Here is a 14,378-nt window from a genome sequence, read left to right as displayed (position 1 = left end):
CTTGGTGCCTGCACTATGAATCCACCGCTCCTGGAGGCCATTTATTCCCCCTTTTTATTGCCCTTGTTGTTGTAGCCTCCTTGAGGTTATTATTATTGCCATTGTTGATTTTGTTCGTTGTTGGATAGGACAGAGAAAAATGGAGAGAGGAGGGGAAGACAGAGAGGGGGAGAGAAAGATAGATACCTGCAGACCTGCTTCACCACCTGTAAAGTGACTCCCCTGCAGGTGGGGAGCCGGGGACTCGAACCGGGATCCTTACGCTGGTCCTTGTGCTTTGTGTCACATGTGCTTAACCCACTGTGCCACCACCCGACCCCCAAGTACCTTTATGTTTAAGAGTCCAAGTTTCTTTTAAAAAATTTAACATTATCTTTATTTATTGGATAAAGACAGCCAGAAATTGAGAGAGAAGGGGAGCTGGAGAGGAAGAGAGACAGAGAGACACCTGTTTCACCACTCACAAAGCTTTTCCCCTGCAGGTGGGGACTGGGGGCTCAAACCCAGGCCCTTGTGCACTGTAACATGTGTGCTCAACCAGGTGCACTACCACCCAGCCCCAACAGTCCAAGTTTTTATTTTATTTTGTTTATTATTGGATATAAACAGAGAGAAAGGGGGAAATGAAGGTAAGAGACAGAGACAAGTGTAGCGCTACTTCACCACATGTGAAACTTTGCCCCTGCAGGTGGGGACCAGGGGCTTAAACCTGGGCCCTTGATCACTGTAGTGTATATGCTAATCCAAGGGTGTTTTTTTTAACTTTTATTTATAAAATGGAAACACTGACAAGACCATAGGATAAGAGGGGTACAATTCCACACAGTTCCCACCACCAGAACGCCGTATCCCATCCCCTCCCCTGATAGCTTTCCTATTCTTTAATCCTCTGGGAGTATGGACCCAGGGTCATTGTGGGGCTTATCCAAGTTTTCATTTAAAAAATACAGAAAATAAATATGAATGAAATTGAAAAATATTATAAAAAGAATAAAATACAAGGACAAATAATTGCCACAATGACTGGGAAGTATGGGTGATTTTTTTTCCTGCCTTTTTTTAAAAAAAATGCTAAATCGTTGTAGAACTGGGAAATTTGATTATGAAAAAATACTTAGTGAAGAGTATTTCTCTGAGAACTCTATGAAGTGAAAAAGGACAATCTGTCAACCACAAAGGTAGTGCAGCCTAGGTTGAAAGGGTTGTAAGCAGACCTTTCTTCTCAGTAGCACAACTATTGAATTGTGAATTTAAAAATATCCATGAGGATACTTTTAAGAGGTCAAATATAACTTACCAATTGTTCCAATAGGGTTTTTTTTCCCCTAATGTATTTCATCTGAGTACTTAGAGATTAGGTTATTTTCCATAGTAGAAGCAAATCAAGGCTGACAATGACAAGGTTATTTGATGGGAAAGAATTTCAGCTAGAAAACTAAACACACAGGAACTAGGGAACTAAACGGCATAATAAACCACACATGCCATTCACGGACTAGCCCATCCAACAATGAAGCATTTATAATGTTTTACGTAATAGATTGAGTCCTGTGCAGTGTGCAGGTAATTCAGAGGAACATTTGTCTACTAAACAAATGGAAACTAATAACTTACTTTAATTGAAACATCTGTAGTAAATAATACCAGTAAAACCAGTTATTATTTTCCTATTATTAACCTAATCTAAAAAAATGTTCAGAAACGTTGATATTTGTTTGTTATAACAAATAGCAGTTATTTTAGTCAATTTGTGTATTGGAAATAACTACTTATGAGTCCTAGGTGTGTTTTGTACAAAATGGTGACCAGGAAAGCAAGATTCAGCAATTATCCTTGAGTAATCTTACTGACAATGCTGAAGATAAAACCTTGAAGGCATAAATACTGTTGTTTGACATTAATACACTGAGTAAAGGAATTAACTACACATACAAATAAATTCCAAATCTCATAATTTTCCCCAGGGGAAAAAATGCCGATAAATAGATTAGTGAGTCAAGAATGGAGACACAGACTTAAATAACTGAAAATGGGGAAATTACGAAGGAACAAAGGATGCTAATAAGGAGTCATTTCCTGTCCTGTTGACACCTCCACTCACTTTTATTTACCATGACAAGGATTGAGGCATGTTCAGATGGATGTCCTGCAGAAAAGAAAAATGAGAAGTTTAGGAAGAATCTATCTGTGGATGGAAGATAGCAGTTGTCCTCTTGACATTAGGTTCTAAAATGTTTGTTCAGTTTGAAATTTAGCCCCAGATCAGGAAGATCGGAAGCACTAAGCCAAGGTTGTTACAGTTCATGTCATGATTTGAGAAGCATGGTGTCATAATTTCTTTCTTTGTTTCTTTCTTTCTTTTTTTCTTTCTTTCTCTCTCTCTCTCTCTCTTTCTTCCTTTCTTTTTTCTTAATATTTATTTATTCCCTTTTGTTGCCTTTGTTGTTTTATTCTTTTAGTTATTATTATTATTTAGTTATTATTATTATTTAGTTATTATTATTATTTAGTTATTTTATTCTTTTAGTTATTATTATTATTATTTTATTCTTTTAGTTATTATTATTCTTTTAGTTATTATTATTTAGTTATGTCATCATTGGTGGATAGGACAGAGAAAAATGGAGAGAGATGGGGAAGACAAAGGAGGGAGAGAAAGACAGACACCTACAGACCTACTCATCGGCTTGTGAAGTGACTCCCCTGCAGGTGGGGAGCCGGGGGCTCAAACTGGCATCTTTACACAGGATCCTTGTACTTTGCGCCATGTGCGCTTAACCCACTGCGCTACCGCCCAACTCCCCACATATTGTTTCTTTGCTCAGTTTAGGATGGCCTCACATCAACACAGATCCCTTAGCTAGATTATAGTGTCTTCTACAGAGGACTGTGAACTTACCCCAAGAAAAGTAATTTTTTAATTATTTATATTTATGTATTCCCTTTTGTTGCCCTTGTTGTTTTATTGTTGTAGTTATTGTTGTTGTTGGATAGGACACAGAGAAATGCAGAGAGGAGGGGAAGACAGAGAAGGGGAGAGAAAGATAGACACCTGCAGACCTGCTTCACGGCTTGTGAAGCGAATCCCCTGCAGGTGGGGAGCCAGGGGGGCTGGAACAGGGATCCTTATGCAAGTCCTTGTGCTTTGCGCCACCTGAGCTTAACCCACTGCACTACTGCCCGACTCCCGAAAAGTAATTTTTTATGATAAAGTTTTATCACCACTATTCATCTGTGACCTAATTACTCTGCTTAACTAAGGAAGTCTCAAACATGGTTTGAATAAACTAACAGCCCGGGGTTGGGGTGGGGGGTGGCGTGTCTGGTTGACTACACATGTTACAATGCATAGTAACCCCAGTTCAAGCCCCCAGCCCCCACCTGCAGGGCGGTAAGCTTCTCTTTCTCTCTCTTGCCCCTCTCAATTTCTCTGTCTTTATCTAATAAATAAAATATTTTTAAGAGACGCAAAATCTGCTACTATATAGCTTTGCCTTTAATATAAAATAAAAATAGAAGTCCAATAGATCTTTACCCTGTAGTTACTCTGTCTGAATTACTTGCAATTAGTCCTGCTAGCTAACAATCTTCTGAGAAACTGTGAATGACAATTTAGAGGAGGAAAATTCATAAATGAAATCAGAAATAAACAGGATGGGTACAGGTAGTAGTATAAAGAAAGAAAGATGGTTATATAGTTTGGATTAATCTTCTTCTGGATATCTACAGAAAAATAGGTACAATTTCTAGACTAGAATAGACAGTGATAAAAACCACAAAATAATATGCTTCATCCATTGAATTCCAACTACCATTTTTTTCATAATTCTCAAAATTCCTTGTATTTCCTCTTTTGAGTTGTGGCTTTGTATTTCTTACTTTTAAAAATATATATTTATTTATTTACTTATTATTGGGTAAAGACAAAGAGAAACTGAGAGAGGAGGGAGAGACAGAGAGGGGAAAAGACAGAGACACCTGTAACCCTGTTTTACCACTCATGAAGCTTTGCCCCTGCAGGGGGCGACCAGAGTCTTGAACCCGGGTCTTTGTGCACTGTAATGTGTGTGCTTAACCAGATGTCCCACCACCTGGCCCCATGTTTCTTACTTAACAAAACTTGTATTTACTTTCAGGAACTCAGTTTTTCAGGAGAATTGCATTATGGGGTTTCTACACTTAAGTTTCTTGAAGTGTATCCGAAGATATTAACAAAGAAAAGCACCATGAATAATAAAACAAGTGAAAAGATTGACAATGAATGTCATGTTTCCTATGTTAAAGAGACTCCAAATGTCTATCCAGATGTGACTATCACCATTAAAGGGGAACACTGCATGGAAGAAATGCAGCTTCAAGATGGATCTAGCTCTGCACAGCTATTAGCTCTGGCATAACATGCTGGACAGAGAGAATGTCCTCCTCAATCTGTTTTTCTGTTTCTCTCTGACCTTGCTCTTTTGTGTTTGTTCTTATCACCAGCCTGAGGGCTCTTCTTCTTCCTAAAGCTATAAGCATTCTCTCTTTGTTTCATCTTACATCTGTCATTAGAAAGGTCTCCCACAACTGTCCAGTAAATGTAAGCCTCTCTCTGTGGATCTCCAAGTAGTCTCTGGTGCTGGCATGACAAATTCACCACTCCTGGCAGCCATTTTTTCTTTATTTTTCTCTTCTTCCATTTTATTTGGTAGGATAAGAAGTCACTGAGAGGGCAGAGAGAGATAGAGAGGGAGAGAGAGAGAGAGATAAACACCCGCAGACCTGTTTCACCATTTGTGAAGCATCCTTGTTACAGGTAGGGAGCCCTGGACTCCAACCCATTCTTTGAGCTTAGTCCATGTGCTTAACTGGGTGTGCCCTACCTGGCCTCTTAAGTGTCAGACTCTACTTCCCTTTTTAGCACGATTTTTACTTTCCATCTCTTTTTAGTAGACAAAAAGCCCTATATGGGCAGATAATTTTTTCTCTGTCCTACAAACTCCTATAACCCTAGAATCCTAGAATAATGCTATACACACGTTAGGTTTTCAATAAACATATATAGAAGAAAAAAAGTAAAAAGAGAGAGAGAGAGAAAGAAGGGAAGAACAAGTAATAGGATCAATTGACATGTAGAGTGATTTAAGGAAGATCATGAAAATTTGAGGTGATTGAGTAGTAGAGTTGAAAGCATCTCCGTGTCTCATTCTTAGACTAAAAGAGTTGGCGGTTCTTTACACAGTAATAACATCAGGCCTTTCATTTCTACAAGTATTAACCAGTAGCTTGAATTCAAACCAAATTTCAACACAGAAATGATCATGTGCACACGTTAGCTTGTCAATAGGAAATTTAAAAAAGCATCATTGAAAACTGGAGGGGCTAATGGTGAGCAAACATTTAAATGGAGGTCATTGCTAAGCCACTTTTTCTTAGCTAAGGAATGCCAGTTACGGGCCCCAGCCATTCTCAGCTGGAATTTTAAGATCACGCATGCACAACAGAATACCCAAGCTCGTCTGGCATATGTACTAGTGAAATATATCACCTGGGCTTGGGGATATTTCTTTCTTTCCTCAAAATGAGTCATTGAATGGGATTTTACCTGCTGTTTCCAAACTCAAAGTAATGATTTATTGATTAGCTTCAAAAGAACAGATGTCCATGGCTAAACCATAGCAACTTTAAGGTCCTTAGCTAGTTCTATGATGACTAACAGAAGTAAGGAGAAATTTTATTATAATTTAAATCCATTAATTTGGGAAGGAATCATGGAAGCATTTCTTGTACAGATGTGATGTTTGCTGTATCACTTTGCTTTTTTAAAAAATATATATCTCATTTCTCAACTGTGTTAGTTCTAGAACTTACTTGATTTTCTTCTGATACCAGCAGATTTACTATTTAAGTCCATTCACAGACAATCTGACTCAGATTGCTATGGGGATGTACACTGTGTCTTCTTATTCAGGTCTCTTACTGCTTTTGTTTCAGACTTTATTCTTTTTAGAATTTCTCTGAAATAATGGAATTCATGTTGTAAAGCAGCATCTAATTATCTCTACTAGAAGAACACTTTAGTAATTATGCTACATAGGTCTCAGGAACACACAAGAGTTTTAAGTTGTGTATGGGATAGTTGCTTTGGAGATGGGATAACAATTTTATACCCATGACATTTTTCATCTCTGCCATATTCTCAACTAAAACTGGTATTTCTGTTTTATTCACTTGAATCTTGAAGTAAGCTGACTATATACAGTTTTCTTTCAGATGCATTGCTTTGTCCTACCTAAAGGATATATTTATGAGCAAAATCATAAATATTATAAACTAAGATCATATTTGCTTTATTATTTGTAAATTCAAACTTAATTGCACCTTCTACAAAAAGCAAGTTCTTGCTGAGAGTCTCCTGCCTCCTAGAATTAATTGTTGAGTTGCTCACTGAGGATATTTACTTGCTTTAAGTATTTAGAGCAACACTCCCTAGGAAAGGCATAAGAGATAACATAGCAACTCATAAGTCTAGGTCACACTAGTGTGCAGACTAAACCAATTTTGAAATATTTCAGAAACTTTTTGTAGTTTGAGTTTCAAACATAAAAAAAAAATGGCATTCTTAAAATAAGAGTGTCTTCAGTCCTCCAGATACTGGCTGATACTGATTAGTTTCTAAGCACAGTTGCTAGAAAACTATTAGACTTACCTTAACTTCAGGGTGCAATTATTAGAGTACCAGCTTGGGCCATGTGGCAAACACTAATATTTCTTAGGATCTGTATGTTCAAAGTAGCACAATCTTTATTAGATGGTTTTATCTGGGATTTTTTTTTTCTCTCTCAAATGAAAATAAGTAATCAGCAGTTTGCAGCTCTCCTGTTTGGATAGTCTCCCAGAGATACTGAACCACTTAATTGAGAAAAAAAAAATGTGTTAAAATGGTTTGTGGATGTATGAGATTTGGACAATTTTGCAATAAATTTTGAAGGCAATAAAGAAATGTAGGCATTACTAGTGACGACTCTCTACTACCAGACTCTTTGTTTATTGTTTAGACGCATGAGTTATCTTTTTACCTTGCCAAAAGGAGGTTGTGATGCTGCCTGGCTTCAGGACAAGTTCTAAGAAGCAAACTGTGCTTTTAGTAACCTCATAGTATAAGACAGAGATTATCCCCCAAGGGAACTTACATATTCAGATGAAAGATGGAGTTGTAAATATGCATTCGTTCTTGCTGCTCTGGGGTAGTAAGAGATTTCCAGTGAACTGTTGATCAAACACTGGTTCCTGTAGGCAGCACAATACACCAGCACAGAGTTATCATTCCTGGGGACAAAACAGTTTAAAGGAAGAAAAAACAAAGTGGAGGTAGAGGTGGGAATCGTCCTGAAAACATAGATAATAACACTGCTAATAAGTGATGCTTTTCAAGGGGAAAAGTACTATAACAGGAACATTTTCCTATCTGGGTTTTTATCTAGAAACTGATTCTTGCTTGAGCCAGAAGAAAGAAAAAAAAATGTTTTTCCTAAGCAACTTTGATCTCAAATTTTGTCATGCTTCAGCTTTTGGCAGTTTTGATGCACTACTCATAATCAATATCATTATAAAAATACAAATATTATCCCTTCCCATTATGAACAGCTATTAACAAACGTACATGGATTTATATAAAGGTTGATAACTATATGTTTTTGATATTAGAAAATCATGTAAAAATAAAATTAATCTGATGAATGCTATCATTTTCACTTTTTATTAGGTCTAAAATGTTCATAAAATTATTCTCTCTATAACTTACCAAGATTTATCAGCTTGTATAATTTTTATAAATAAGAGTCGGGTTTTCTAATTAAAGTTTTGTCAAAGAAAATGAATCCTGTGGTTTTTTTCTCCCTTTGAGATATATCATCAAAATGTCATTAATATTGTCTAGATTTTTCTCTCCTCCTCTATATGGTGTGCAAATGAAATTGTAGGGGGCAGGATTGGTACCCTCAGATAAATGCATACGTACTAAGTTCAAGGACTTACAGAAGGATATGGGTTCGAGCCCCCGGCTTCCACCTGCAGGCAGGATGCTTCACAAGCAGAGAAGCAGGTCTGCAGGTGTCTCCTTTCTCTCTCTCTTCCTCTTTATCTCCCCAACCTTCTCAATTTCTCTCTGTTTTATCAGATAAAATGGAAAGAAAAAAAATGGAGACCAGGACCAGTGGATTTATAGTGCCAGAGATAACCCTGGAGGCAAAAAAGAAAGCAAGAGAGAGAGGAAGGTAGGAAGAAAGGAAGAAAGGAAGGAAGGAAGGGAGGGAGGGAGGGAGGGAGGGAGGGAGGGTGAAGGAATAGAAATTGAATGCAGCTAACACACCTGGATTTCGGGCTACTTTAAATTCCTCTTACTGGAGGAAAATAAACCACTTCTGAAAATCATTAGAACAAGCCAAAGCCTGGGAGTTTGTGCAACTAAAGCTGGTCATAGAGGTGGATCTAGACAAGCTTCCTTTGAAGTTACTGATCTGGGGAGTCCGGTGGTAGCATAGCGGGTTAAGTGCACGTGATATGAAGCACAGGGACCCGCGTAAAGATATGGGTTCGAGCCCCCGGCTCCCCACCTGCAGGGGAGTCATTTCACAGGCAGTGAAGCAGGTCTGCAGGTGTCTATCTTTCTCTCCCCCTCTCTGTCTTCCCCTCCACTCTCCATTTCTCTCTGTCCTATCTAACAACAACGACATCAATAACAACAATAATAACCACAACAATAAAAAAACAAGGGCAACAAAAGGGAAAATAAATAAATATATTTAAAAAAAAATAAAGTTAAGAAGTCACTGTTCCCTTCTATTCCCAAGTGTGAGAAAGCATTAGGCTGCTATCCAAAACATTATGAGCCTCCTCCCATACTGTCATCTATAGGCTTAGTTATTCTATTTCACCTGCCAACATAAAGGTACTTACTGTTACCTCGGAATGAAATCACTGAATTTCAGAACTGCTGGGCTAGCTTCTCAGGCTGGAAAGAGACAACCAGGGACTCATGGCTGAGTGGGACGCAGTCCAACCTTTATTGATGAGGAATGCAGTGCAAGCTAGCTAATCTAACCTCTCTTCATTAGAAAGCCCTGTCCTGAGGCAGAAGTGTCAGGTCAGAAGAAGATGTACCTAGGATGGGGGATGGGGGTGGGGAGAAGGAAAAAGGGCACGAACCAGTGGGGATTAAACCAGTGCGAACAAAACAATGATCATGTATATAGACCACAGCAATGCAACAGAAGGGGTCTTAGAAGCAGAATTTAGAAGCAGACCAACACAAAACCATGACAAAGTTAAGATCTGCAACAAGAAAAGACCAGCAGTGAATCACACACATTGGCACAATCACTCCCAAATTTCCAATGAAACAGAAAACTCAGATGGAAAATGTTATCAGAGCTTTTAGTCAAAACTTTTCTTTCTTTTTCTTTTTGTAAGGAGCGCACTTTACCAGTTTGCTGAGCACAGACTGTGTGAGATAAATCGTAAGAGTGACAAGCCCAGAGAAACTAAAAATAATCAACTTCAGGACCATGTGTCACTATAATTTCACTCCTATGCTCTTACCAGGTTCCAGGTGTCATCAGGATGCCGGCCAGACTTCCCTGGATTGAAGACACCACCAATGTGTCCTGGAGCTCCGCTTCCCCAGAGACCCATCCTACTAGGGAAAGAGAGAGGCAGACTGGGAGTATGGACCGACCAGTCAACGCCCATGTTCAGCGAGGAAGCAATTACAGAAGCCAGACCTTCTACCTTCTGCAACCCTCAATGACCCTGGGTCCATGCTCCCAGAGGGATAGAGAATGGGAAAGCTGTCGGGAGAGGGGGTGGGATATGGAGATTGGGCGGTGGGAAAATAAATAAATAAATAAATTTAAAAAAAAAAAAAAGTTAATCATTTTAAAATTTTTCCATTGACCGTGTGGAGAAAATGCTATTCTTATACAGTATTGTTTGGAATGTAAATTGGTGCTGCCATTACAGAGGACAATGCTTTTTAGAAAATTAAAATTTTGAGGGGTCGCACAGTGGTGCCCCAATTTAAGGGCACATAGCACGAAGCTCAATGATCCCTGTTCCACCCCAGCTCCCCAACTGCAAGGGGGCAGCTTCACGAGTAGTGAGGCAGGTCTGCAGGTGTCTATCTCATTCCCGATTTCTCTCTGTCCTATTCTATTAAAAAACAAAACAAGGGAGTCGGTGGTAGTGCAGCGGGTTAAGCGCAGGTGGCACAAAGTACAAGGACAAACGTAAGGATGTGGGTTCGAGCCCCGCCTCCTCACCTGCAGGGGAGTCGCTTTGCAAGCAGTGAAGCAGGTCTGCAGGTATCTATCTTTCTCTCCCCCTCTCTGTCTTCCCTCCTCTCTCACTTTCTCTCTGTCCCATTCAATAAAATGGAAAAAAAAATGCCTGCCAGGAGTGCATAGGTGGATTCATAGTGCGGGTACTGAGCCCTAGCAATAACCCTGGAGGTAAAATTAAATTAAATTAAATTAAATTAAATTAAGAAATTCGCTATAATACAGTTATATCACTCTTAGATATTTACTCAAAAAAAAAAAAAAAAACACTGATTCAAAGAAATCTACTTGCGTATTTATTGTCCTGTTATTTTCAATAACAATGAGCTGGAAACAACCTAAGTGTCCATCAACTGAAATGAATAAGGAAGGTGAGGTGTAAATAGGCAATGAAATACTACTCAGCTACAAAGAAAAATGAGAGATGAGACAGAATCAGACACAGAGACCAACAGAGAGAGGGAAAGATAGCACAGCTACTCCACAACACTGCAACCCCCTCCAGTGCTGCTGGTGGGGGCTGGGTTTGAATCCCGGCGACTTGGGTGGCAAACAGGTATTCAGGTGAGATATCATGCCTCTCTCAGAATTCCTTCTTTTTTTTTTTTCAATTCTAGTAGCAACAGCAGACAGATTAACTTGTGAATCACTGAATTAAAAGAAAAAATATGTGATTTGTGACTTTTATGAAAACATTTACTCACTAAAGTAGTGCTTGGGAGGGTTCAGCAGAAAAACAATACCTTAAATAGACTTTACAAAAAACAAGTAATTTTTAAACAATACAAAGCATGAATACATAAGATTAAGCATTATTGGGAGTTGGGCGGTAGTGCAGCGGGCTAAGCTCAGGTGGCGCAAAGAGCAAGGACCAGGGTAAGGATCTGGGTTCTAGCCCCTGGCTCCCCACCTGCAGGGGGGTCACTTCACAGGCAGGGATGCAGGTCTGCAGGTGTCTGTCTTTCTCTCCCCCTCTGTCTTCCCCTCCTCTCTCCATTTCTCTCCCTCCTGGCCAACAACAACAGTAATAATAACTACAACAATAAAACAAGAAGGACTAGAAAAGGGAAGAAATAAATAAATGTTTTTTTAAATGTAAAAAACAATAAGCATTATTGATGAAATGCAAATATAATTCGAAAGTATCATTGTACTATTTACAAGCTTCCTTTACATACCATAGTTTTAATGAAATCAGATTGCAAAAAAATCATACCATTAATAATAATAAAACTAATGTTCTCAAATCTGTTAACATGACACTTGCTAAGAAAGAAAATCCCAATTATTCAAATGTTCTGCACCATCCTATAGTTTTATTTCTTTATTGGGGGATTAATGTTTTACAGTCAACAGTAAATACAGTAGTTTGTGCATGTATAACAAAATTCCTTCTTTTATAAAAGCAAAGGTGACTTATCCCCAGATAACCAAACCAACCGGAAGGTTAGAAGGCGGGGAAGCAATGACAGAAGCCAGACCTTCCAGCTTCTGCATCCCACAATGACCCTGGGTCCATACTCCCAGAGGGGTAAAGAATAGGAAAAGCTCTCAGGGGAGGTGAGGGGATGGGATAGAGAGTTCTGATGGTGGGAACTGTGTGGAGTTGTACCTCTCTTATCCTATGGTTTTCTCAATGTTTCCTTTTTATAAATAAACTTAAGGAAAAAAAAAAGGCACAGTAAGCTGCTAGGTAGACATTCTAGTGTGGAAAACACTACTCAAGCTATTAGTCACTACTGTCTATCGAGCCTCAATGCTGGAGCTTTCCACCTTAGTTTACATTCTAAATTAGACATTGCTCGCCATTCTTCATACATTGAATTATCCACACACCATCAACAACATGGGCCTAATTACTTAGCTATGCTATGCTGTGTTGGGTAGTATGCCACCTCCCCCTGGCTTCTGCTTAACCATATGTCTATATAGGGATTTACTGAACCCATTCAAAGCTTTGGTCTATTTACATAAATCACTTTTACATTTACATAAGCACTCCCTCCAGGGCATTGGTGGTTCAGTGATAGGATTCTCGCCTGTTCCGCCCCCTCCTTGTCACACTCTGATTTTCACCAGTCACTTTTCTCTCCACCCTCTCTATATCACATCCTGTTTCCACCCTACTTGGAGAGTATAAAAACAGCTGCTCTTCTGATTAAAGACACTTGGAAATTGCTTTCCGGCTCCGAGAGTTCCAGAGTGTATCTCCTGCAAAGTTGGTGTGGCACGAGTTCCTGATCCCTCTCCCACGCAGCAGCCAGAATCGGCTCCAGTTGAGTTCTCTCCAACCCAGAGAGCACTAGCTCGGGAAGAAGTACCCTCAGGCTATCCCGGCATCTGGTGCCCAGAACAGGGACACGTAAGCAGCAGATTTACAAGAAGACATCTTAGATAAGTACACACCTTTTGGGTATCTGCAATATTGTGTTAAGGCACTGTGATTTTTTTTCTTTCTTATTGTTTTCCTGAGATCTCTCCACCATGGAAAATCTTTTCCAAATTCTGCATTCTTTTTCCAGTATACAATTTTTATATATCTGGGACATTTTTCTCGGGGCTGCACCTTATATCCTGTTGATCATCATAGCAGCTTTTAAGGGATATATAGGGCAACCTCTCAAAAGGCTTAAGGATCTAGAGGCTGAGGTCCAAGAGATAAAGGAAGTGATCATAGAACTTAACCAGCACCTTAAAAACAAGAAGAAGCAAAGGCCTGTCATGATCTTGACCCACCCTAATTCCTCTGCATCTTGCCCTGAGGCCCCTATTTTGGCATCTTGCCCTAAGGCCCCTATTTTGGCAGACACGTGTCCAAATTCCCCTTTGGACTCCACAGCCACTTCTTCGGCCACCCCCATTTTGGCAGACATGTGTCCGGAACCTCCTGATGCCTCCACGGCTGCTTCTTCGCCCACCCCTGTTTTGACAGACACATGTCCGAATTCTCCTGTAGCCTCCAAAACCACTTCTTCGGCCACTTGTCCAGAAGCTTCTACTTCGGTGACTCCAGATGAAAGGCAAAGATATGGGGTAAGGATTTAAATAACCATTTGAAATTACAAAAAAATCAGCAAATCACAGCCAGTTGGTAGTGCACCTGGATAAGCGCACAAATTATAGTGCACAAGGACCTAGGTTCAAGCCTCTGGTCCCTACCTGCAGGGGGAAAGCTTCACGAGTGATGAAGCAGGGCTGCAGGTGTCTCTGTCTCTCTCCCACTCTAACATCCCCTCATCTCTCAGTTTATCTCTGTCTCTATCCAACAATAAATAAATAAAATTAAAAATATATATATATACATATATTTAAAAGGGAGGAACTAGGTAGTGGCTCACCTGGTTAAGCACACTAAACTAGTACTAAAATAACTAGTATTAAATATAAGGACAATTGCAAGGATTCAAGTTCCCCACCTGCAGGGAGGATGTTCACAAGCAGTGCAACAGGTCTTCAGGTCTCTCTCTCCCTCTCTAGCTCCCCCTCTTCTCTCAATTTCTCTCTGTCCTATCCAGTAAAATGGAATAAATGACTACCAAGAACAGTGGATTCAGAGTGCCAGCACCAAGCCCCAGAGATAAGCCTGGAAGCAAAACAAAGAAACAAAACTGACGATTCAGGAAATGATAATATTTTGCAATATAGTACAAAATTGTTCTTCTATTTGACTCTTGTTTGAGGTTGATTCTCATCCACATCATGATTAAATTGATTATTATCTTGAAATTTCTTACTATCTTTTTCTATTCATTCTAGAGGGTTAGATAGCTAATATTAACTAACTATATATCTCCTCATGGGAGTTTATACCTATTATTGCCAAGCACATCTCTGGTTGGTTACTTTAGTACTTTTATATTAGTTAAATTAAACATATAACATGTCAGAGATGTGGTCCGGGAGGTGGCACAGTGGATAGGGCATTGGATTCTCAAGCCTGAGGTCCTGAGTTTGATCCCCGGCAGCACATGTATCAGAGTGATGTCTGGTTCTTTCTCTCCTCCTATCTTTCTTATGAATAAATAAATAATTTTTTTAAGTCAAAGATATTAATTACCATAA

At 39.3% G+C, this 14,378-nt stretch overlaps 1 long non-coding RNA gene across 1 annotated transcript; it reads right to left on the bottom strand.

The window, feature by feature from the left end:
* Positions 1-2,082: 2,082 nt before the first annotated feature.
* LOC132538243 (uncharacterized) lies at positions 2,083-7,445 on the bottom strand. Its single transcript, XR_009549646.1, has 2 exons — positions 7,173-7,445; positions 2,083-2,146 (listed from the first exon to the last, which is right to left on the bottom strand). It is a non-coding gene; the product is annotated as an uncharacterized LOC132538243 (long non-coding RNA).
* Between the last annotated feature and the right edge of the window lie 6,933 nt (positions 7,446-14,378).

Source organism: Erinaceus europaeus, chromosome 4 (assembly GCF_950295315.1).
Source record: "Erinaceus europaeus chromosome 4, mEriEur2.1, whole genome shotgun sequence".
Classification (NCBI taxonomy): Eukaryota; Metazoa; Chordata; class Mammalia; order Eulipotyphla; family Erinaceidae; genus Erinaceus; species Erinaceus europaeus.
The sequence above is the reverse complement of the archived record's forward strand: the minus strand, read 5'-3'. Positions and strand labels throughout refer to the sequence as shown.